Here is a 27002-nt window from a genome sequence, read left to right on the forward strand (position 1 = left end):
CTCTCGATGGAGGTAAAACCCTACGTCCTGCTTGATTAATATTGATGATATGGGTAGTACAAGAGTAGATCTACCATGAGATCGAGGAGGCTAAACCCTAGAAGCTAGCCTATGGTATGATTGTTGTTGTGTATGTTGTCCTACGGACTAAAACCCTCCGGTTTATATAGACACCGGAGAGGGTTAGGGTTACACAAAGTCGGTTAAAATGGTAGGAGATCTACATATCTGTATCGCCAAGCTTGCCTTCCACGCCAAGGAAAGTCCCTTCCGGACACGGGACGAAGTCTTCAATCTTGTATCTTCGTAGTCCAGGAGTCCGGCTGAAGGTATAGTCCGGCTATCCGAACACCCCCTAATTCAGGACTCCCTCAGTAGCCCCTGAACCAGGCTTCAATGACGACGAGTCCGGCGCGTAGATTGTCTTCGACATTGCAAGGCGGGCTCCTCCTCCAAGTACTTCATAGAAGATTTTGAACACAAAGATAGTGTCCGGCTCTGCAAAACAAGTTTCCACATATTGCCATAGAGAGAATAATATTTGCACAAATCTAATCTGCTGACGTATTCCGTAGCATGACACACCACGGCCAAGCCTCTATCCGAGTCGTTTCATTATCCCACCTCAGCGCGTCATGCGAGGCGGTTTCCTTGGCACGTCTTGTCAAAGCAGAGATCGTGTCCCCTTATTCCGGGATTCTCATCAATACGGGCGTGGGTAACCCAACCGCGCCATTGATTACGGTGCTTGGAGATAAGCGAGTTTTACCAGGCTGGTGGGGACACGTAGTTGCGTCCATCCATATAAGGGGATAAGGATCCACCTTTTCACCTACGCCTTCTTCCTCCTTTGCCTATCCATTCTTGCGCACTCGAGCTCCAGCGCCCAAGTCCGCACTCCCACCTCAACCTTCTCCAGCCATGTCCGGAGCGGGAGGCAAGTGGATGGTCTCCTCCGTCATGGAGGGACACATCAAAAAGCTGAGGAAGGCCGGATACCTGTCTAACGACATCGCGCACCGGCCTCCCGAAAAGGGGCAGCTCATCCCCACCCCTAGGCCCCATGAGAGGGTGGTGTTCCTCCCCCATTTCCTCCGCAGACTGGGCTTCCCTCTCCACCCATTTGTCCGGGGGCTCATGTTCTACTACGGCCTGGATTTCCACGATCTGGCCCCGAACTTCTTCCTCAACATCTCGGTGTTTATCGTCGTGTGTGAGGCTTTCCTTCGCATCCGCCCCCATTTCGGCCTATGGCTCAAGACTTTCAACGTCAAGCCAAAGGCGGTGCGCGGCAACCAGGAGGAGTGCGGAGGCGCCATGGTGGGCAAGATGGCCAACGTCCTATGGCTCGAGGGCTCCTTTGTGGAGACCCTGGAGGGGTGGCAATCTGGGTGGTTTTACATCACCGAGCCGCGCGACGCCGAATGGGTCGCACCCCCCGAGTTCCGATCCGGACCCCCTACGCGGCTCACCTCCTGGAAGGAGATGGGCCTGTCTTGGGGTAAAAACGGAGAGTTGACCGGACTCCAAACATGCATCCAAACCCTGGCGGACAAGAAGCTCAAACTTGTCAACGTAGTCCAGGTTATGCTCATCCGCCTGATCCTCCCGTGTCAACAACGGGCTTTCAACCTGTGGGAGTTCGACCCGGCGCGGCACCAAACTCTGAGCAGGCTCTTCGACACGACGTACGAAGATGCCTGGAAGGTGCTTTTCAAAGGCGCCGAGGCTCCCGCATCCGCTACCGAGGATCGCGGATTCAGTGCGCAGCGTCACGCTCTCGCGGTAAGCTGTTTTTTTCTTTTACAGGGTATTAGGTTATCATAGTTTAACTCCATGCGGGATCTAAGCTCCCTTACCTTTGACAGGATTGGCAGGTGACGTCCGGACAGATCAACTGTCCGGCTCCCTTGCCCGAAGGCCCAGCGGACGCTCGCTTGGCGAAGCTGCTGGTTCCGGCACCCTATGTGGTGCCGGAGAAGAAGGCCGCGAAAAGGGCCACGGGGACTCGAAAGAGTGCCCGGCGCCAGGAGGTGTCGGATTCATCATCCGGCGGTTCCGAGGCGCATTCCTCCCATGAAGACGAGGAGGAAGAAGAAGAAACCTCTCCCCCTCCAGCGGGAGGAGAGAAGAAAAGGAAGGCCACCCTCTCTGGGGAGGCCGGAGGGTCCAAGAAGGGGAAAACCCTTCCTCCGGACTACTCCACCGACGCCGACGACGGCGGAGAGGAGTGGCAGCCCAGGGCCAAGCCCTTGGCGCAATCGTAAGTATCCGGATACCGGAGTAACTCATAGTATTCGTTTATTGCATAGCTTTCCCTTATGTCGAATATGTTTATGCAGCCCACCCAAAGACCGACTCGACGCGTCGTCAAGCGGCTCACTGGACTCGTCGGATGTGAACTCGCTTCTGATGGCTTCCTCCCCCCGCCCTACGGACGGCACCGAAGTGTTGTCCCAACAGGTTCCAAGCCGGGAGGAGGTGGTCCTGGAGGCGCCACAAGGCGACCTCCCGGACTCCAGGAGTAAAGGGGATGAAACTGTTGGGGAACATAGCAATAATTCAAAATTTTCCTACGTGTCACCAAGATCAATCTATGGAGTCATCTAGCAACGAGGGAGGAGTGGATCTACATACCCTTGTAGATCGCTAAGCGGAAGCGTTCAAGTGAACGGGGTTGATGGAGTCGTACTCGTCGTGATTCAAATCACCGATGATCCTAGTGCCGAACGGACGGCACCTCCGTGTTCAACACACATGCAGCTCGGTGACATCTCCCATGCCTTGATCCAGCAAGGGGAGAGGGAGAGGTTGGGGAAGACTCCATCCAGCAGCAGCACGACGGCGTGGTGGTGGTGGAGGAGCGCGGTACTCCAGCAGGGCTTCGCCAAGCACTACGAGAGACGAGGAGGGAGAGAGGTATGGCTGCACCAAGAGGGAGATGTTCTCATGTTTTAGGCAGCCCCAAAACCTCCACTATATATAGGGGCAAAGGGGAGGGGAGGCGCCCTAGGATTTCCCCTAGGGGGGGCGGCGGCCAGGGCAGATGGGATCTCCCGTTTGGGTGACTTGGCCCCCAAGCCAGGAGGTGGGAACCCTAGATGGGGCGCCCCAAACCCCCTGGTCACGTGGGAATAGGTGAGGGGGGCGCACAGCCCCTTAGTGGGCTGGTTTGCCCCCTTCCCTTGGCCCATGAAGCCCCCCAACACTTGTCGGGGCTCCCGAAACACCTTTCGGTCATGCTGGTCATCACCCGGTACCTCCGGAACACTTCCGGACTCCAAAACCCTTCGTCCAATATATCAATCTTTACCTCCGGACCATTCCGGAACTCCTCGTGACGTCCGGGATCTGATCCGGGACTCCGAACAACATTCGGTAACCACGTATATCTATTCCCTATAACCCTAGCGTCATCGAACCTTAAGTGTGTAGACCCTACGGGTTCGGGAGACATGAGGACATGACCGAGACGTTCTCCGGTCAATAACCAACAGCGGGATCTGGATACCCATGTTGGCTCCCACATGTTCCACGATGATCTCATCGGATGAACCACGATGTCAAGGACTTAATCAATCCCGTATACAATTCCCTTTGTCTATCGGTACGATACTTGCCCGAGATTCGATCGTCAGTATCCCGATACCTTGTTCAATCTCGTTACCGGCAAGTCTCTTTACTCGTTCCGTAACACATCATCCCGTGATCAACTCCTTGATCACATTGTGCACATTATGATGATGTCCTACCGAGTGGGCCCAGAGATACCTCTCCGTTTACACGGAGTGACAAATCCCAGTCTCGATTCGTGCCAACCCAACAGACACTTTCGGAGATACCCGTAGTGTACCTTTATAGCCACCCAGTTACGTTGTGACGTTTGGCACACCCAAAGCACTCCTACGGTATCCGGGAGTTGCACAATCTCATGGTCTAAGGAAATGATACTTGACATTAGAAAAGCTTTAGCATACGAACTACACGATCTAGTGCTATGCTTAGGATTGGGTCTTGTCCATCACATCATTCTCCTAATGATGTGATCCCGTTATCAACGACATCCAATGTCCATGGTCAGGAAACCGTAACCATCTATTGATCAACGAGCTAGTCAACTAGAGGCTTACTAGGGACATGGTGTTGTCTATGTATCCACACATGTATCTGAGTTTCCTATCAATACAATTCTAGCATGGATAATAAACGATTATCATGAACAAGGAAATACAATAATAATCAATTTATTATTGCCTCTAGGGCATATTTCCAACAGTCTCCCACTTGCACTAGAGTCAATAATCTAGTTCACATCGCCATGTGATTAACACTCACAGGTCACATCGCCATGTGACTAACACCCAAGAGTTTACTAGAGTCAGTAGTCTAGTTCACATCACTATGTGATTAACACTCAATGAGTTCTAGGTTTGATCATGTTGCTTGTGAGAGAGGTTTTAGTCAACGGGTCTGCAACATTCAGATCCGTATGTACTTCGCAAATTTCTATGTCATCTTGTAGATGCAAGTACTACGCTACATTTGGAGCTATTCCAAATAACTGTTCTACTATACGAATCCAGTTTACTACTCAGAATAATCTGGATTAGTGTCAAAGTTTGCATTGGCGTAACCCTTTACGACGAACTCTTTTACCACCTCCATAATCGAGAAAATTCCTTAGTCCACTAGTTACTAAGGATAACTTTGACCGCTGTCCTGTTATCCATTCTTGGATCACTCTTGTACCCCTTGACTGACTCATGGCAAGGCACATTTCAGGTGCGGTACACAGCATAGCATACTGTAGGGCCTATGTCTTAAGCATAGGGGACGACCTTCGTCCTTTCTCTCTATTCTGCCGTGGTCGAGCTTTAAGTCTTAACTTCATACCTTACAACTCAGGCAAGAACTCCTTCTTTGACTGGTCCATCTTGAACACCTTCAAGATCATGTCAAGGTATGTGCTCATTTGAAAGTATCATTAAGCGTTTTGATCTATCCTTATAGATCTTGATGCTCAATGTTCTAGTAGCTTAATCCAGGCTTTCCATTGAAAAACACTTTTCAAATAACTCTGCATGCTTTCTAGAAATTCTACATCATTTCCGATCAACAATATGTCAACAACATATACTCATCAGAAATTCTATAGTGCTCCCACTCACTTCTTTGGAAATACAAGTTTCTCATAAACTTTGTATACACCCAAAATCTTTGATCATCTCATCAAAGCATACATTCCAACTCCGAGATGCCTACTCCAGTCCTTAGAAGGATAGCTGGAGCTTTGCATATTTATTAGCATCTTACAGGATTGACAAAACCTTCCGGTTGTATCACATACAACCTTTCCTCAAGAAAATCATCGAGGAAACAATGTTTTGACGTCCTATCTGCAAGATTTCATAAATAATGCAGTAATCGCTAATATAATTCCAACAGACTTTTAGCATCGCTACGTGTGAGAAAGTCTCATCGTGGTCAACTCCTTTGAACTTGTCGGAAAACATCTTAACGACAAGTCGAGCTTTCTTAATGGTGACATTTACCATCATTGTCCGTCTTCCTTTTAAAATCCATCTGCACTCAACAGCTTACGACCATCGAGCTGTTCTGCCAAAGTCTACACTTTGTTTTCATACATGGATCCTCTCTCGGATTTTATGGGCTCGAGCCATTTATCGGAATCCGGGCCCACCATCGCTTCTCCATAGCTCGTAGGTTCATTGTTGTCTAGCAACATGACTTCCAAGACAGGATCATGTACCACTCTGAAGTAGTACGCATCCTTGTCATCCCACGAGGTTTGGTAGTGACTTGATCTGAAGTTTCATGATCACTATCATAAGCTTCCACTTCAATTGGTGTAGCTGCCACAGGAACAACTTCCTGTGCCCTGCCTCACACTAGTTGAAGAGACGGTTCAATAACCTCATCAAGTCTCCACCATCCTCCCACTCAATTCTTTCGAGAGAAACTTTTCCTCGTGAAAGGACCCGATTCTAGAAACAATCCCTTATTGCTTTCGGATCTGAGACAGGAGGTATACCCAACTGTTTTGGGTGTCCTATGAAGATGCATTTATCCGCTTTGGGTTCGAGCTTATCAGCTTGAAACTTTTTCACATAAGCGTCGCAGCCCCAAACTTTTAAGAAATGACAGCTTAGGTTTCTCTAAACCATAGTTCATACGGTGTCATCTCATCGGAATTACGTGGTGCCCTATTTAAAGTGAATGTGGTTGTCTCTAATGCCTAACCCATAAACTATCATGGTAATTCGATAAGAGACATCATGGTATGCATCATATCCAATAGGGTGCAGTTATGATGTTCGGACACACCATCACACTATGGTGTTCCAGGCTGTATTAGTTGTGAAACAATTTCCACAATGTCTTAATTCTGTGCCAAACTCGTAATTCAGATATTCATCTCTATGATCATATCATAGATCTTTTATCCTCTTGTCACGACGATCTTTCAACTTCACCCTGAAATTACTTGAACCTTTCAATAATTCAGAATCGTGATTCATCAAGTAAATATACTCAACATCTACTCAAATCATCTGTGAAGTAAGAACATAACGATATCCACTACACGCCTCAGCACTCATTGGACTGCATACATCAAAATGTATTACTTCCAACAAGTTGCTTTCTAGTTCCATTTTACTGAAAACGAGGCTTTCAGTCATCTTGCCCATGTGGTATGATTTGCATGTCTCAAGTGATTCAAAATCAAGTGAGTCCAAACGATCCATCTGTATAGAGTTTCTTCATGCATATCTACCAACAAACATGGTTCGCATGTCTCAATCCTTTCAAAAATGAGTGAGTCCAAAGATCCATCAACATGGAGCTTCTTCATGCGTTTTATACCGATATGAATTAAGTGGCAGTGCCACAAGTAGGTGGTACTATCATTACTATCCTATATCTTTTGGCATGAACATGTGTATCACTACGATCGAGATTCAATAAACCATTCATTTCAGGTGTAAGACCATTCAAGGTATTATTCAAATAAACAGAGTAACCATTATTCTCTTTAAATGAATAACCGTATTGCGATAGACATAATCCAATCATGTCTATGCTCAACGCAAACACCAATCTCGATGGTAGAGGGAGCGTGCGATGCTTGATCATATCAACATTAGAAACACTTCCAACACATATCGTCAGCTCACCTTTAGCTAGTCTCCGTTTATTCCGTAGCTTTTATTTCGAGTTACTAACACTTAGCAACCGAACCGATATCTAATACCCTGGTGCTACTAGGAGTACTAGTAAAGTACACATTAACATAATACATCCAATATACTTCTATCGACCTTGCCAGCCTTCTTATCTACCAAGTATCTAGGGTAATTCTGCTCCAGTGGCTGTTCCCTTTATTACAGAAGCACTTAGTCTCGGGTTTGGGTTCAACCTTGGGTTTCTTCACTAGAGCAGCAGCTAAATTGCCGTTTCATGAAGTATCCCTTCGTACCCTTGCCCTTCTTGAAACTAGTGGTTTCACCAACCATCAACAATTGATGCTCCTTCTTGATCTCTACTTCTGTGGTGTCAAACATCGCGAATATCTCAAGGATCATCATATATGTCCCCGATACATTATAGTTCATCACGAAGCTCTAGCAGCTTGGTGGTAATGACTTTGGAGAACCATCACTATTTCATCTGGAAGATCAACTCCCACTCGATTCAAGCGATTGTTGTACTTAGAAAATCTGAGCACAAGCTCAACAATTGAGCTTTTCTCCCTTAGTTTGTAGGCTAAGAAAATCGTCGGAGGTCTTATACCTCTTGACGTGGGCACGAGCCTGAAATCCCAATTTCAGCCCTCAAAACATCTCATATGTTTTGCGACGTTTCAAAAACGTCTTTGGTGCCTCAACTCTAAACCGTTTAACCGAACTATCACGTAGTTATCAAAATGTGTATGTCAGATGTTCGCAACATCCACAGACAACGTTTGAGGTTCAGCACACTGAGCGGTGCATTAAGGACATAAGCCTTCTATGAAGCAATGAGGACAATCCTCAGTTTACGGACCTAGTCCGCATAATTGCTACTATCAACTTTCAACTAAATTTTCTCTAGGAACATATCTAAACAGTAGAACTAAAGCGCGAGCTACGACATAATTTGCGAAGACCTTTTGACTATGTTCAGGATAATTAAGTTCATCTTATGAACTCCCACTTAGATAGACATCCCTCTAGTCATCTAAGTGATTTCATGATCCGAGTCAACTAGGCCGTGTCCGATCATCACGTGAGACGGACTAGTCAACATCGGTGAACATCTTCATGTTGATCGTATCTACCATACGACTCATGCTCGACCTTTCGGTCTTCTGTGTTCCGAGGCCATGTCTGTACACATGCTAGGCTCGTCAAGTCAACCTAAGTGTTTGCATGTGTAAATCTGTCTTACACCCGTTGTATGTGAACGTTGGAATCAAACACCCGATCATCACGTGGTGCTTTGAAACAACAAACTGTCGCAACGGTGCACAGTTAGGGGGAACACCTTCTTGAAATTTTAATGAGGGATCATCTTATTTACTACCGTCGTTCTAAGTAAACAAGATGCATAAACATGATAAACATCACATGCAATCAAATAATAGTGACATGATATGGCCAATATCATATAGCTCCTTTGATCTCCATCTTGGGGCTCCATGATCATCTTGTCACCGGCATGACACCATGATCTCCATCATCATGATCTCCATCATCGTGTCTCCATGAAGTTGTCTCGCCAACTTATTACTTCTACTACTATGGCTACCGGTTAGCAATAAAGTAGAGTAATTACATGACGTTTAAGTTGACACGCAGGTCATAAATAAATAAAGACAACTCCTATGGCTCCTGCCGGTTGTCATACTCATCGACATGCAAGTCGTGATTCCTATTACAAGAACATGATCAATCTCATACATCACATATATCATTCATCACATCCTTTGGCCATATCACATCACATAGCATACCCTGCAAAAACAAGTTAGATGTCCTCTAATTGTTGTTTGCATGTTTTACGTGGCGGCTATGGGTTTCTAGCAAGAACATTTCTTACCTACGCAAAAACCACAACGTGATATGCCAATTGCTATTTACCCTTCATAAGGACCCTTTTCATCGAATCCGATCCGACTAAAGTGGGAGAGACAGACACCCGCTAGCCACCTTATGCAACTAGTGCATGTCAGTCGGTGGAACCAGTCTCACGTAAGAGTACGTGTAAGGTCGGTCCGGGCCGCTTCATCCCACGATGCCGCCGAATTAAGATAAGACTAGTAACGACAAGCATATTGAACAAAATCAACGCCCACAACTACTTTGTGTTCTACTCGTGCATAGAAACTACGCATAGACCTAGCTCATGATGCCACTGTTGGGGAACGTAGCAATAATTCAAAATTTTCCTACGTGTCACCAAGATCAATCTATGGAGTCATCTAGCAATGAGGGAGGAGTGGATTTACATACCCTTGTAGATCGCTAAGCGGAAGCGTTCAAGTGAACGGGGTTGATGGAGTCGTACTCGTCGTGATTCAAATCACCGATGATCCTAGTGCCGAACGGACGGCACCTCCGTGTTCAACACACATGCAGCCCGGTGACGTCTCCCATGCCTTGATCCAGCAAGGGGAGAGGGAGAGGTTGGGGAAGACTCCATCCAGCAGCAGCACGACGGCGTGGTGGTGGTGGAGGAGTGCGGTACTCCAGCAGGGCTTCGCCAAGCACTACGAGAGATGAGGAGGGAGAGAGGTAGGGCTGCACCAAGAGGGAGATGTTCTCATGTTTTAGGCAGCCCCAAAACCTCCACTATATATAGGGGCAAAGGGGAGGGGAGGCGCCCTAGGGTTTCCCCTAGGGGGGGCGGCGGCCAGGGCAGATGGGATCTCCCCTTTGGGTGACTTGGCCCCCAAGCCAGGAGGTGGGAACCCTAGATGGGGCGCCCCAAACCCCCTGGTCACGTGGGAATAGGTGAGGGGGGCGCACAGCCCCTTAGTGGGCTGGTTTGCCCCCTTCCCTTGGCCCATGAAGCCCCCCAACACTTGCCGGGGCTCCCGAAACACCTTTCGGTCATGCTGGTCATCACCCGGTACCTCCGGAACACTTTCGGACTCCAAAACCCTTCGTCCAATATATCAATCTTTACCTCCGGACCATTCCAGAACTCCTCGTGACGTCCGGGATCTGATCCGGGACTCCGAACAACATTCGGTAACCACGTATATCTATTCCCTATAACCCTAGCGTCATCGAACCTTAAGTGTGTAGACCCTACGGGTTCGGGAGACATGCAGACATGACCGAGACGTTCTCCGGTCAATAACCAACAGCGGGATCTGGATACCCATGTTGGCTCCCACATGTTCCACGATGATCTCATCGGATGAACCACGATGTCAAGGACTTAATCAATCCCGTATACAATTCCCTTTGTCTATCGGTACGATACTTGCCCGAGATTCGATCGTCGGTATCCCGATACCTTGTTCAATCTCGTTACCGGCAAGTCTCTTTACTCATTCCGTAACACATCATCCCGTGATCAACTCCTTGATCACATTGTGCACATTATGATGATGTCCTACCGAGTGGGCCCAGAGATACCTCTCCGTTTACACGGAGTGACAAATCCCAGTCTCGATTCGTGCCAACCCAACAGACACTTTCGGAGATACCCGTAGTGTACCTTTATAGCCACCCAGTTACGTTGTGACGTTTGGCACACCCAAAGCACTCCTACGGTATCCGGGAGTTGCACAATCTCATGGTCTAAGGAAATGATACTTGACATTAGAAAAGCTTTAGCATACGAACTACACGATCTAGTGCTATGCTTAGGATTGGGTCTTGTCCATCACATCATTCTCCTAATGATGTGATCCCGTTATCAACGACATCCAATGTCCATGGTCAGGAAACCGTAACCATCTATTGATCAACGAGCTAGTCAACTAGAGGCTTACTAGGGACATGGTGTTGGCTATGTATCCACACATGTATCTGAGTTTCCTATCAATACAATTCTAGCATGGATAATAAACGATTATCATGAACAAGGAAATACAATAATAATCAATTTATTATTGCCTCTAGGGCATATTTCCAACAGAAACCCCCCAGGGCTCCAAGTCCGGCTTAAGGCCGGACACCGCTCCGGAACCTTCAAAGGTTCCAGAGTCCGGCGGGCGACCTCCTTCCAAGAGGAGCAAACCCACTGTGCTGGTGACCCCCGTCCAACTGGGGGCGCCGGACAATCTGTTGGAGGTGCTCGAAGGCGCCTCCATCGACGAGGGGCACCGCACTATTATGAGTGCGGTGGTCCAGAAGGTTCAGTCCGCCAAGAGCGGACTGACTGCAGCTTGTACTAGCCTTTTAACAGGCTTTGAGGTAAGTAAAGAATGTGTAAATAATATTACCGCATAGACAGTAGCCCCTGATGCTCTGTTGGGCGTTCGAGAAGAAAAGCCGAATAGAGGATCAAAGAATTCGCAGGAGTCTAACAAAAGGAGTCAATATGCGTATGCAGGCTTCCCTGCTTGCGTCTGCCGCACTGACTGTGGAAGTGGACACGTTAAAGCAGAACCTCGAGCGGTCCGAGCAAGAGCTCGGGCGTGCCAAGAAGCAGCTCGAGGACAATGAAGGTAAGAAGTACCTTGTTTAAATATATATAAAAGGGTGCAATTGCAAAAAATAACATGATTAACATGGCTATTGTAGGGGCCATGTCTGAGGTGGCAACCCTTAAGCAAGCGCTGCTTGAGGCCGAGAAGAGTGCGGCCACGGAGCGCACCGAGCGGGAAAAGTATGAGGCCGAGGTTGGCAAGGTGCGGCAAGAGCTCCAGGTTCTCATGAAGAAACATGAGAGTTTGGAGCTTGACTCGAAGACGCGAGCGTCCGAGCTCGCGGTGGCTATTGAATATGCCAAGTCTGCCAAGACCGAATCCCAGAAGACCCTCCAGGAGTTGGAAGAGGTGAAGAAGATAGCGGCGGGTAAGGCATTCTTTATGCAAAGCAAACATATAACCGTGAGTTACTTGTTACTTACCCGAATCCGGAGCTCTCCAGGAGCGTTCGCAGATCTTCCCCGCAGTGTGTCCGATGCCGCCGCATTCTATCGAGTCGAGGAGGGCAGCTCGACAGAGAAGGTGTTCTGGTCTCAGTATGCTGAGGCCGGACACCCCGTGCCCCTGAGCGACTAGCTGAAGCAACTGGTCGAGCTCCACAAGGCGGCCGAATAGGCCATGAAGGGCCTCCTAGTTCGGCTGTGGCCTGGAGAGGCTCTTCCTGGGAGCTATTTCGGGCTGGTGCAGCGGCTGGTGGAGGCCTGTCCAAGGCTCGAAGTCATCAAGCGCTCCGTCTGCATTGAAGGTGCCCGTAGGGCCCTTGCCCGTGCTAAGGTGCACTGGGGCAAGCTGGATGCTGAGAAGCTTGTGAAGGACGGGCCACCGCCGGGGAAAGAGCATCGCAAGCCCGAAAATTACTATAAGGATGTTCTGACGGGTGCCTGCCTTGTGGCGGATGAATGTTCTAAGGATATAATTTTTTAGTAAAACTCGCTCATTTTTGTCCTGTGCGCTGAAAACTTGTTCATATGCACTGAGCAATGCTGTTCGAATTTAAAATATTACCTTCTGTGCGGCTGTTTATTAATTCTGAGAGATGGCGAGTCGTTGGCTTCTGCCCCCGTGCCGCTAGTGCTGGGGTGTTCGGGGATAAACCTGAGCGCTCTTTTTCCCATGTTTGGGTCCTTCGAGGGAGGCGCTCAGCCCAACGAACAAGGCAATCGGACTATAACGCGTGAACACTCTCACTTAGCCATAGAATTCTATAATTTTAAATTTCGGCAAAGCCCCTAGTATTCGAAAGACCGAGTTCGGGGCGCTATCCACGCCTTGGCCGGACAGAGCCGGATCCTCGCCCTAAGCGGCATAAGTCTTTAGGGACTCGAAAAAACCTCTTGAACAGCGACCAGCTCTCACTTCATCATGACAGTCAGGTTTAGCTTTCTCCACTGAGGTGCTCGACCCAGCTCAACTGGGGCACAATCGCAGTGGTTCTCCTAGTGCTACCTTAGCCGATATAGCGGAACGTAAGGCACCAAAACATAGGAGCCGGGCAAACCCAACTATTGACCCAAGACATGATTCGGAGGCGATGCATATAATGCTATAAGTTCGGGGTGCCGCACTTGTGAAAGTGTTCAGACTTCTCACACCATATTGAGGGATACTAAAGCCCCTGGCGTATTTTGGCCGTACCAAATTGTACGGGTGCAACATGTCGTTAAGGAACATATATTTATAAAAAGGTAATGCAAAAATAGACAAAAGTTATGCATTGTTTATTAAAAATAGCTGCGATCAAAGCAGAACGATACAAATAATGCGATAAACAAAAAGTTGGACTATTTAACATGTCTGCTCCAGGGGCAAGCTACGGAATAGTATGCGAAACAGGTATACTGCTCGTGATAGAGACCACCTGGGAGTTCCGTAATGCGGCGTGGCTTGTCTACCTCCCTAGTTCTTGCATCGTTTGTGCGGCAATTGAACTGCCGAACAGGCCTTCCGAAGAATGGAGTCCTGAAAGTAATAGAAAATTAAAAAATCGGCAGGCCCTGGTGCGGTTTAAGCCGCGTTTCGGGCGTGCTGTGATGGTGCCCCTTCCCCTGTACCCATGGTATTTTTAGAGCGTAGTTATGTACGCGAAGCACTGATGTCGCCTTTTTGCGAGGGTTGGGGTTGGGGCCGCATTGCTACGCCTGCTCGAAACATGCCAGGCGGTCTTGTTGTAGGTTACTCCGGGCGCGCTTGACGGTGTCCGGACGTTTAATGGCCGGACTGGAGAACTGCCTGGAGAGGCTGCTTTGTACTTCTGCTGCAAGGGCCGCCGTGTGCTCCTCCGTTCGGAGGGAGCGTTCGGTGTTTCCATTGACCATAATTACTCCTCGAGGGCCTGGCATCTTGAGCTTAATGTATGCGTAGTGCGGGACAGCATTGAACTTGGCGAATGCGGTTCGCCCGAGCAGTGCATGATAGCCACTGCGGAATGGGACTATGTCGAAGATTAACTCCTCGCTTCGGAAATTATCCGGAGATCCGAAGACCACTTCAAGTGTGACTGAGCCTGTACAGTTGGCTTATACACCTGGTATTACGCCTTTAAAGGTCGTTTTGGTGGGCTTAATCCTCGAGGGATCTATGCCCATTTTCCGCACTGTATCCTGGTAAAGCAGGTTCAGGCTGCTGCTGCCGTCCATAAGGACTCTAGTGAGATGAAATCCATCAATAATTGGGTCTAGAACCAATGCGGCGAATCCGCCATGACGGATGCTAGTGGGATGGTCCCTTTGGTCAAAGGTGATCGGGCAGGAGGACCATGGGTTGAACTTTGGGGCGACCGGCTCTACCGCGTATACGTCCCTTAACGCGCGCTTCCGCTCCCTTTTGGGGACGTGGATTGCGTATATCATGTTCACCATCCGCACTTATGGGGGAAAACCCTTATGTCCACTGTTGTTCGGCGGCCGGGGATCCTCGTCGTCATCGCTATGTAGCCCCTTGTCTTCATTTTCGGCATTTAACTTGCCTGCCTGCTTGAACACCCAATAATCCCTGTTGGTGTGATTGGCCGGCTTTTCGGGGGTGCCATGTATCTGGCACAAGCGGTCGAGTATTCGGTCCAAATTGGACGGGCCCCTAGGATTCCTTTTGAATGGCTTTTTCCGCTGACCGGATTTAGAGCCTCTGAATCCGGCATTAACTGTCGTATCCTCAGCATTGTCGCCGTTAATGCGGCGCTTCTGCTTGTTGCGACGCGACCTGCCACTACTGTCCCTGGTGTCCGAATTACCAGGGTTCTTGGTCATATTGTTGCTACGAGCAAGCCAGCTGTCTTCTCCCACGCAAAAGCGGGTCATGAGTGTCGTGAGTGCTGCCATAGATTTCGGCTTTTCCTGTCCAAGGTGCCGGGCCAGCCACTCGTCACGGATATTGTGCTTGAAGGCTGCTAGGGCCTCAGCGTCCGGACAGTCGACTATTTGATTTTTATTTGTTAGGAACCGTGTCCAGAATTGCTTGGCCGATTCCTTTGGCTGCTGAATTACGTGACTTAGGTCATCGGCGTCTGGGGGTCGCACATAAGTGCCCTGGAAATTGTCGAGGAATGCGCCTTCCAGGTCCTCCCAACAACTGATTGATCCTGTTGGCAAGCTGTTAAGCCAATGCCGAGCTGGTCCTTTAAGCTTGAGTGGGAGGTATTTGATGGCGTGGAAATCGTCGCCGCGGGCCATGTGGATATGAAGGAGATAATCCTCGATCCATACCGCAGGATCTGTTGTGCCATCATATGATTCGATGTTTACGGGTTTGAAACTCTCGGGGATTTGATGATCCATTATTTCGTCTTTAAAGCATAGTGGGTGTGCGGCGCCTCTGTACTGGGCGATATCATGACGTAGCTCCAATGAGCTGTGTTCGGCCCTGCCGAATTTGTGGCCGGCGTGACGGTTACCGTCTTGAGCCGTGGGTGAAAGTGCAACTATCCCTAGATGGTTTTGGTAATTCATAACAACATATAGCTCATTGAGCTAATGCTATTCCAAGATGACTATTTTAGGAAAGCTCAATGATTGGCATGGCATGGATGTGAAAGTGGAACCCTCAAAATGCTAAGGACAAAGGATTGGGTCAAGCTCAAAAGTTCAAGACTCTTCATTTTATATTTTAGTGATCCAAGATCACATTGAGTCTTTAGGAAAAGCCAATACTATCAAGGAAGGATGAGGTGTTGCTTAATGAGCCTCTTGCTTCATGTGCTTAAGTGATATGCTCCAAAACCATCAACTACTTTCCCATATCCACATATGACCTAAACCCTAAGCCAAACTCGGTCCTACCGATTCTTTCTATCCGGCGCCACCGAGTTTCACTTGTCATAAGCCACTGCCAAACCCTAGCAATTCGGTTCTACCGATAGGGATCTCGGTCTCACCGAGATGGGATTGCAAACTCTATGTTTCCCTTTCGTAACTTTTCGGTCTCACCGAAAGAGAGAATCGGTCCCACCGAGATTGCAATGTAAATTCAGTGTTTCCTTTTTGTAACTTTTCGGTCTCACCGAAAGAGCAAATCGGTCCCACCGAGTTTGCCTGACCAACTCTCTAGTTAGCTAATTACGTTATGCCCAAACCCTAACCATATCGGTCCTACCAAGTTGCATGTCAGTCCCACCGAAAATCTCTAATGGTCACTAGGTTTACCTTTTCGGTCCGACCGAGTTTGTTGATTCGGTCCCACCGAGATTGGAAAACTGTGTGTAACGGTTGGATTTTGTGTGGAGGCTATATATACCCCTCCACCTCCTCTTCATTCATGGAGAGAGCCATCAAAACACATACACAATTCCAACTCATATGTTCTAAGAGAGAACCACCTACTCATGTGTTGAGACCAAGATATTCCATTCCTACCATATGAATCTTGATCTCTAGCCTTCCCCAAGTTGCTTTCCACTCAAACCTTCTTTCCATCAGATCCAAATCCTATGAGAGAGAGTTGAGTGTTGGAGAGACTATCATTTGAAGCACAAGAGCAAGGAGTTCATTACCTACACACCATTTGTTACTTCTTGGAGAGTGGTGTCTCCTAGATTGGCTAGGTGTCACTTGGGAGCCTCCGACAAGATTGTGGAGTTGAACCAAGGAGTTTGTAAGGGCAAGGAGATCGCCTACTTCGTGAAGATCTACCGCTAGTGAGGCAAGTCCTTCGTGGGCGATGGCCATGGTGGGATAGACAAGGTTGCTTCTTCGTGGACCCTTCGTGGGTGGTTGCTTCTTCGTGGACCCTTCGTGGGTGGTTGCTTCTTCATGGACCCTTCGTGGGTGGAGCCCTCCGTGGACTCGCGCAACCATCACCCTTCGTGGGTGGAGCCCTCCGTGGACTCGCGCAACCATTACCCTTCGTGGGTTGAAGTCTCCATCAACGTGGATGTAGGATAGCACCACCTATCCGAACCACGGGAAAAACATCTGTGTCTCCAATTGCGTTTGAATTCTCCAAACCCTTCCCTTTACATTCTTGCAAGTTGCATGCTTTACTTTCCGCTGCCAATATACTCTTTGCATGCTTGCTTGAATTGTGTGATGATTGCTTGACTTGTCCTACAATAGCTAAAAGCTTCCAAGAACTAAAATTGGGAAAAGGTTAAGTTTTTATTTGGTCAAGTAGTCTAATCACCCCCCCTCTAGACATACTTTCGATCCTACAAGTGGTATCAGAGCTTTGGTCTCCATTTGCTTTGATCTCCATAGCTTTTGGTGGTCATAGCCTTGGTTTCACAACCTAGGAGAGTATGGCGTCTAGCGAGGGAAATTATCACCGTAGAGGTCCTTACTTTGATGGTACTAATTTTGCTAGTTGGAAGCATAAAATGAAAATGCATATTCTTGGACATAACCCCGCCGTTTGGGCTATTGTGTGTGTTGGTTTGCAAGGTGACTTCTTTGATGGGAAAGAACCAAACCGTGAAGCTACCGCGGATGAGTTGAAGACGTTGCAATACAATGCTCAAGCTTGTGATATTCTCTTCAACGGATTGTGCCCCGAAGAATTCAACAAAATCAGCCGCTTGAGAATGCAAAGGAAATTTGGGACACTTTGATTGATATGCACGAAGGTACCGACTCCGTCAAGGAATCCAAATTGGATGTGCTTCAAAGTCAACTTGACAAGTTCAAAATGAAGGATGGTGAAGGTGTCGCTGAAATGTACTCTAGGCTTGCTCTCATCACAAATGAGATTGCCGGCTTAGGAAGTAAAGAGATGACCGATAGATTCATCATCAAGAAGATTCTAAGAGCCTTGGATGGAAAATATGATACCGTGTGCACATTGATCCAAATGATACCCAATTACAAAGATCTCAAGCCAACGGAGGTGATTGGAAGAATTGTTGCTCATGAGATGTCACTTAAGGATAAAGAGGAACTTCACAACAAATCAAGTGGTGCCTACAAAGCCTCATGTGAAGCCCCTACATCATCAAGTGAGAAACAAAACTTCAATGAAGAATTGAGCTTAATGGTGAAGAACTTCAACAAGTTCTACAAGAGTAGAAGCAAAGATAGAAGCTTCAAGTCAAGATCCTACAATGACAAAAGATCTTCTAGTCGAGAGCGAAACTGCTACAGTTGTGGTAGACCCGGACACTACTCCAATGAGTGTACGGCTCCCTACAAGAGAAGAGAAGATTCTCCAAAAAGAAGAAGCAAAGAATCACCACCAAGAGAGAGAAGGAGTAGAGATGATCGTTATGAACGAAGATACTCACGGAGAAGCAAGGATTCGGAAAGGAAGGAAAAATCATCAAGGAGCTACACAAAACGAAGACATCAAGCTCATGTTGGTGAATGGGTATCCGGCTCCGACTCCGACAGCCACTCCGAGAGAAGTTATCACTCTGAATCCGAAGATACTCAAGATGAAGGTGTTGCCGGTCTAGCACTTGTGTCAACCAACTCCTACGACATATTTGACTCACCAAATGAAGGAATTGGAAGATGCTTCATGGCCAAAGGTCCTAAGGTAACACACCCCGAGTATGTTGATTTCAATAGTGATGAAGATGACTTGTTAGGTGATGATTTGCTTGTTGACAACTCTAGTGATGAATACTATGATGAAACGTCAATTAATCATGCTAATCAAGATAAAACGAATGACAATGATAAGGAGAAGATTGAGGCTCTAACTAAAGAACTAAACACTCTTAAGTTAGCTCATGAAACTATCTTCGAAGATCATCGAGAACTTTTAAGAGCTCATGAGAAATTATGCTTTGAAAAGCTCAATCTTGAGCAAGAGCATGAGTTCTTAAAAGCAATCAATGATGATCTCCGCAAGAAAAGTTCTTCTTACATTGCCAAGCGTTTACTCTTATCCGCTTACATGCCTCAAGTCAAGTCTAGTAACAAGAACAAGAAAGATTCTTCCTCTAGCAGTAACGATGATCATGCTAAATCCAATATTGTTGCTTCTAGTAGTTCTCTTGATTCCACTAATGATTCTCTTAGCCAAGTTACACTTGAGCAAGAAAATAGCTTATTGAAGGGAATTATAGAGAAAGGAGTGTACAAAAGCCTTGCCGGGAGTAAGCAATTCGAGGAAATTGTGCGCAAGCAAGGAATGCACCGGAAGAATCAAGGTGTTGGTTTTGAACGAAAGTTCAATGCCAATGGAGTTGAGTGGGAAGAAGATCAATACCCCAAGACAAAGTTTGTTCCTCAACAAGAGAAGTATGATACTTCTTTCAAGGGGACACAAGCTCAAGATTATCTTCCACCACAATACTACAAGCAAAAAGGCAAGGACAAGCTTCAAGAGGAAATTGATGCATTTGAAGAAGCTCCTAAGACCTTAGTCAAGTGGATTCCCATGACTACTTCAAGTTCCACTTCATCAAGTACGACTACAACTCCAAGGATTCCCATCAAGATGGTGTGGATCCAAAAGAAGAAGAACTAGAGAGTTCTTGAGGGTGACTCCGCCAACATACTTCACTCTTATCATTTTGGCAAGAACAAGTGCAATCAACTTCCACATCTTGCACTAGTTCAAGGAGTCACAAACCCTCTTGTTGGTAAGACAAGGGACAAGGTAACCTAAAAGTTTTCATGGACATCATCTTGTGTGTGCATCACTCTATGTCTATGGATATCCTTGTTTGTTCCTTGTGGGACTAACCCATGTAGGTATTGAAAGTGCAATTCACTCAAATGGATAGCTCCAAGTGATCTACATCAACATTGAGCATCCACATCTTCAACATCTACATGAAGTCATCATCGACAAAACCCAAGGTTAGTTCATCCCTCTAAGGGGGGATATCACATCTAGGGGGAGCTTTACTCTAAGACTTGAGCTAAAGCAACTCTAAAGATGTGAACACAACAATGCTTTATGTAAAAGTGGTAACCCCACTTGAGCTTAAACGATGAGTATGACCTATGATCAAGTGTTCTCACTTGACTCCTAAGTCAATATACTCATATATAGATGACCTTGTCATCGCAAATTGCTTGATAGATGCTAGAATTGGTTGTGCATGCCTTGTCACATATTTCATTTGCCATCTTATTGTGTGAGCATGCTGGTTGCATATTTTACTCATTCGAGGACATCCACTTGTTGTTTTGATTGTTTGGTTTTATTTCCTTTTGCCAAGTGGATGGACAAGAATGCCTAAGAACCTCCTCTAGCTATCTATGCTTTTCTCGTCTCAAACTCTATTCATGCTACATCACAAAATTTGATCAAGTCAGATTCGAACCACTCTGTGTGAGGAGCGCTCGGAGTCCCCGATTCGTCATAGACTTAAACTTCCAAAACCTCTTTATGATTCTCGGTCTGACCGATACCCCACTTTCGGTCCTACCGAGATCATTAAGTTGATCTAAGTTTTCGATCTCGGTGCAACCGATTTGAACCATTCGGTCACACCGAGTTGCAACAACTGTATACAGTTTTGCATCTCGGTGGCACCGAGTTGTTCCACTCGGTCACACCGACAGGGTCGGGCTATATATAGTCACGGGCAAAAATTTGGAAATTTCTCCGAACCCCTTCGCCCGCGCGATAGCCTGCTCTGCCAACTTGGTCTCCGGATCGTCTCCTCGCCGCCAGCCACCTCCAGTCGCTGGTCTCCATCGCCGTCAACGGAATTCAACCCTGCCGTTGCCGCCGTAGCGAGTCTCCGCCGAACTAGGGTATGGACTCGATCACAGTGCTATTCCCCGTCCGATTCCTAGCACATTGTGTTCTTAATGATTCTTGCCACGATTGAAACACTCCTATCCAGTTAATGCGTTCGTAGATTAGTTTTGATTCTAAAATTTTAGGGTTAGGTTTCCGCCGAAACCATCTCGGACCCACCGAGTTGAAAAACTCGGTCCCACCGATTTGGCTCATGCCATTGCACAAGTGAGACTCGATCTGACCGAGAATTACTTATCAATGACCGATTTTGGAACTTTGTGAAACCCTAGTAGTCTCGGTGCCACCGAACTGTGACCCGGTCTGACCGAGTTCACTGGTTTAGATTCCAAAACTGCTTCGGTATCACCGAGTTTAAAAATCGGTAGATCCGAGATGATTTCAGTGGGAAACTAAAACTAAGATTTTGAATCATTCTTTTGCAAAAATCTCTGCATTTTGTGATGCTCATCCACTCTACCTCATCTATAAACTATTCACAGGGTCAACAGTCAGCTTGTTCAACATGTCTGATCAGAGTGACAGCCAGAACTTGTCAGAGCAGCAAGTGCAGATGAGTGAGGGCACTAGTCCCTCAAGTTCCTCAGATGATGGCAGCAGGAGCACCCCTAGCAATCTGCCTAAAGCTGCCACAAGACAGAGAAAGAAGAGAACCTCAGACTCAGAAGATGAGGATTATGTGGCAGAAAAGGAAGCAACTTTCAAGAGAGTTGAGCCAGCACAGGGCACAAAGCTAGGGTTAAAGATCAAAAGGCCAGTAGATAGGCAGCCTATGCCAAAGGCTAGAGCCTCAACTCAGATTCCTGAAAAGCCTGCAACCATAGAGCCAGTTGCTGCTGAAGGAAAGAAAAGGAAGGAAAGGGTCAAGAAGACCGTAGCCAGAGTGCTTGGCAAGGCTTCATTCATGGAAGATGAGGAGGAAGAAGAAGAGGTAGCTGCACCAGCACCTAAGGCACCCAAGCTGATGGGTGATGCCATAAGATCAGGGGCAGCTGCTTCCAAGGCCAAGCCAGCTCCAAAGCCAAAGCCAAAGAGAAACACAAGGAGCATACCTGCAACTGAGAAGAACAAGGCCCCAGTGCCTGAGACTGTTGTTGAAGAAGATGATGAAGAGCATGTTCTGAGAAAACTCAAGCCCAAGATCCCAGACCACAACGATGCTCATCCTGTGGCTGAGGATATGAAGCTCAGGAGAGACTCAGGGCTGAGGAAGTGGAGAGAAGCAGATCCGTATGCTTCAAGGAGGAGGACTGCTGTTGACTACAGGTTTCACACTAAGGAACAGCAGGACTTCTATGAGACAGTGCTGCTTGATAAGAAGCCAATAGTCTGTGATATGAGATGGGTTGACTGGCAATACATCAAGGACAACGAAGAGTACTACCCTGGAGTGCAGGACAGCTTCAAGGCATGTGGAGTAGAGGACTTTGTTGGGAAGAAGCTCACAAAGTGGAACGAGGAACTCATCATGCAGTTCTACTCCACAGCCCATAACACATAATAGGTGACTATAGACTTGCAAGATAGGATCAAGAACTCTCATATATTGATGAAAACATAATAGGTTCAGATCTGAAATCATGGCACTCGGGCCCTAGTGACAAGCATTAAGCATAGCAAAGTCATAGCAACATCAATCTCAGAACATAGTGGATACTAGGGATCAAACCCTAACAAAACTAACTCGATTACATGATAAATCTCATCCAACCCATCACCGTCCAGCAAGCCTACGATAGAATTACTCACGCACGGCGGTGAGCATCATGAAATTGGTGATGGAGGATGGTTGATGATGACGATGGCGACGGATTCCCCTCTCCGGAGCCCCGAAAGGACTCCAGATCAGCCCTCCTGAGAGGTTTTAGGGCTTGGCGGCGGCTCCGTGTCGTAAAACGCGATGATTTCTTCTCTCTGATTTTTTTCTCCCCGAAACACAATATATAGAGTTGGAGTTGGAGTCGGAGAGGCACCAGGAGGCCCACGAGGTAGGGGGCGTGCCCTAGGAGGGCAGGCGCACCCCCACCCTCGTGGACAGGTGGTGGGCCCCCTGGCCTTCATCTTTTGCAGGTATTTTTTATATTTTCCAAAAATTGGCTCCGTGAAGTTTCAGGTCATTCCGAAAACGTTTGTTTCCGCACATAAATAACACCATGGTAATTCTGCTGAAAACAGCGTCAGTCCGGGTTAGTTCCATTCAAATCATGCAAGTTAGAGTCCAAAATAAGGGCAAAAGTGTTTGGAAAAGTAGATATGACGGAGGCGTGTCAGTGAGATCTGGCCGAAGACCAGCCGCGTCGCCGCCACCTTCGCGCGCACCACCCGTCGCAGCGCCGCCTGATGCACCTTGTTGCCCACCACGGTGGGAGCGCGCCGCCGCGCCGCGGAGCCCGTCGCCCGCACCGCGCCCAAGCCGGAGGGAGCCGCCCCGCGCCGGCCCCGTCCTGTGAGATATCGAGGTCGCCCCGCCGCCGCCGGCTGCGGGCGGGCTTTGCCCAGCCGAGCCTAGGGCGACGGCGAGGGAGGAGGGGGAGGAAGGCTGGGGGACCCGGCGGCGGCGGGCTAGGGTTTCCTCCCGGCCGCCGCGCGGGGGCGACACGGGAGGAGGAGGAGAGGAAGAATCGTACGAGCGAAGCCACCCTAGAGGAGTGTTTAATGAGACCGAGGGTAATTCAACATGCCCAAAGAGCTTTTTATAAAAATCAGTCGCATATTTAAGGAGCTGCTCATCCCCTTGGATGATCCCCTCATCCTAGATGAATCTAAATCTTTTACTTCTACACTTCCTACCGCTAGCTTTAATCATGAAGTACGTTGTGTTACCATCACCCTTCTTAATATCTTTCTCTTTAGACCTCTGATACCACTTAATCTCCTCTTCCCTAAGGATCTTATTCAAATCATTTTGCAACTGATTTCTCAAAACATAGTCAGCTTCTCAAACTCTAGAGAGCTTACTTTTCTTATCCAAGAAGTCAAGGTTATTAGCAATAACATCTCTCTCTCTCTCTAGCTCTCTCTCCTATATTTACCCTCTACATTAAGGTTCCACCCTTTGAGGGTTCTTCTTAACTTTCGCATGAAATCCTACCACCAATCAAGACTACTCCCTCTATGCACAGTGGAACTCCGGACTTTATTAACAATAACATGAAGCTCGGCTCTAGACAACCAGCATAGCTCAAATTTAAAAGGCTAGCTCGTGACTAATAATAGACTTAAACCATGTGTGCAATAGAAGCGCGGCATGGTCAGAAACCCCTCTCACCAAGGTTCTGACAGTAACTAAAGGAAATTGCTGCTCCTAGAGAGAGCTAACTAAAATTCTATCCAACTTAGCAAAAAGCGGATCCTCTTAATTTTTCGACCAAGTATAGCTCCTCCCAGACAAATTTAATTATTTTAATCCCCAATGCTCAATAACAGAATTAAAATAAAAATACTGTTTAGGAAGTTTTTTAATTTTGTTTCTCTCGTTAATTCTCCTAATTAAGTTAAAATCACCCACAAAAACACAGGGCAATTTATTGTACCCCAAAGCTTGAACTAGATCCATCAGGAACTCTGCCTTATTCCTCACATGAGCAGCTCCATAGACATTGATTGATGAGATTCCACTTGAATCCTGATCTTTTATCCACAATAACCATTCTGCTCATGTATCTTCATGCAATACAAACGTCTACCTCAAACAGATCTTCCCGAACCCCATAAGCAGCCCTCCCGAAGCACCGTTCGCGCCTGCTCGCTGAACGCGACATATAGGAGCGCCCACGAGCTCTTACTGTTCACAACCCATCGTGGGCTGTACATGGGCCAGCCAGCCATGTACAGAACTCTAATCGAAATCGAGAACGATCACGAAAGGCAATGGAAGACGTCTGCCATATATACGACGGATGCTTGTACATAGGGCCCTGAAACAACCACGACGCAGATGACATCAAACATGATGCTCCCCTCATCAAAAAGAAAAGGATCAAACACGGTGCAGGCAGCGGCGGCCAGGCTGATCTCGACGGAAGACGCCGTCCTCGAGATCCTCCACCGCGTGTCCACGGATCGCGCCGCCCTGTTCCGCTGCGCCGCGGCGTGCAAGCGGTGGCGCACTCTCATAGCCGACCGCTCCTTCCTCAGCCGCTGCTGGCCGGATGAGAGCGCCGGTGGTCGGTCCACCCTCCTTGGCTTCTTTAATCGGCAAGGCGTGGACATCGACGGCAAGCCTTCGTACCGGTTGTTTTTCGTGCCGCCGCCGGAGGGGTCCGTGCTCGGCGCTCAACGCCGTCTTCTTACATCTATCGTCGACGGCTTGCCAGATGATGACACACACATTGTGAATCCGCTCGCCGCGCGTCATGGCCTCGTCCTTGTACGCCTCCTCACCGGCATCTGCCGCCATGAATCGGTCCACATGGCCGTCTGCGACCCGTTCGCCCGCACGTGCCACCTGCTCCCTCCACTTGAGTGCAAGGTCTCCTTTGTCAGTTGCACTTTCTTGACCGGTGCGGAGTGCCGCCAACATCACCGGTCCTTGGACTATTTCAAGGTGCTAGCCGTCGTTTCCTTCGACAACCCCAAGGGCAAGGACGATCGGGAGCGTAACCTCTACACGTTCTCGTCCACCGAGTCATCGTGGAGCGCACCTAGAAAGTGTTTCGATGAAGTCTACCGACCCGGCAAGCGCGGCTTCCGGTTTCCGCAAATCAGCAGCGGCAACAATGCCTTGTGTGGCACGACGGCGCACTGGCTCGTCTCGTACCACTTCGGCCACTTGGAGGAGCCCACAAAATATTACACCTTGGACGTGAGCTCCGACACCGGACACACTTCCTTGACTGAGCTACCGACCGCTGTGAGCCGACACATAACATATTCTAATAGCCGTTCGACGCTTGGCGTCACCGCTGACGGGGCGCTCTCCCTGTTTTGCATAAACGAGCAAGCTCTCATGCGGAGGATAGACGTGTGGAAGCGGGGAAACGATGTCGATAATCAAGTCTGGCTACACTCAAGGGTGATCGAGCTACCGAGCCAGACGAAGCATCTCTATTATCTCTCTGGTGTACACATGTTGTCGATCGAGAAGAGCGACACATCACTCGTCATAGATGATGAATCCCAGTGCGTGCACAAGGTCAATGTCGAAACCGGGGTGGTGGAGGAGCAGCAGTTCCAGAACGGCCTGAATAGCATTGCCATGCCTATGAATATGGACTGGCCAACATGGTTTGCGTCTCGGCTTGGTTAAATATTGGAGTCAAAGATTTAAAAACCAGTTGTTAGTTTCATATCCTAGCTATACACAAGAAAATTTAGCTTAATATATGTACCTTGCTATAGAAAATATAAACATATTATATGAATGCACTGATCAACAGGTTCTCATCCTATTTAGCAATCCTCTCTTTGTCACAAAATAATGTCGACACGTATTTCTCGCCTCCGAAGGTGCACAACCTGGACTCTCTTCTCCAGAGTCATCGCCAGCCCGCCACGCTACTAATTGCCGCTGCCACCCTATAGGGTCTTCCACTCAGGGCATCTCCAATGTGGATCCTCGAACTGCCTATAATCGTCTGAAACGCATAATCCGGATATATTGTGCCATTCAATGTAGTCTTGTATCGGTCTACAGGGCGCTTCGGATGCACTTTTTACCGCAAACCGAAGACAAATGTGAAGGGCTTTGCGTGCGTTTTTCAGACAACACCAACGCCAGCTTCTGACCACCCTGACCCACCCAAACAATCCTTTCCCTCGTCCACGCGCGTTCCCGCCCTACGCCAGCTACCCGCATTCATGCCGCTGTAGAGCGGTCGCTCCACATTGAAGCCGACTCAGAGTGGACACGACCTCTGATTGCTCCGCCATTAAAGTGGCGTGCCGGCCTAGAGCGCTGCCCGCGACATGTCCCTGTTGTCCGCGCCTGTTCAATGCCCGAGACACATTATTGGGCGGGATGGGATGGATATCTACCCCGTCCGTTCAATGTCATGTTCGTATGTATGCCGTCATTAAGCAGGCTCGCCGGCCGAGAAAACCACTCCGGCGCCGCGCATTGACGAATCCGGACGCCTAGCCTCACCAGAATCCCCTATTTAAAGGCGGCCACACCCGACTAACTCCACGCCACAACACAAGCCGCTCCACATCGCCCTCCCTTCCACCGTATCCACCATGAATGCAGGCG

The sequence above is a fragment of the Triticum urartu genome, chromosome 3A (assembly GCF_056163025.1).
Source record: "Triticum urartu cultivar PI428250 chromosome 3A, HENAU_Tu73, whole genome shotgun sequence".
In the NCBI taxonomy this organism is placed as follows: Eukaryota; Viridiplantae; Streptophyta; class Magnoliopsida; order Poales; family Poaceae; genus Triticum; species Triticum urartu.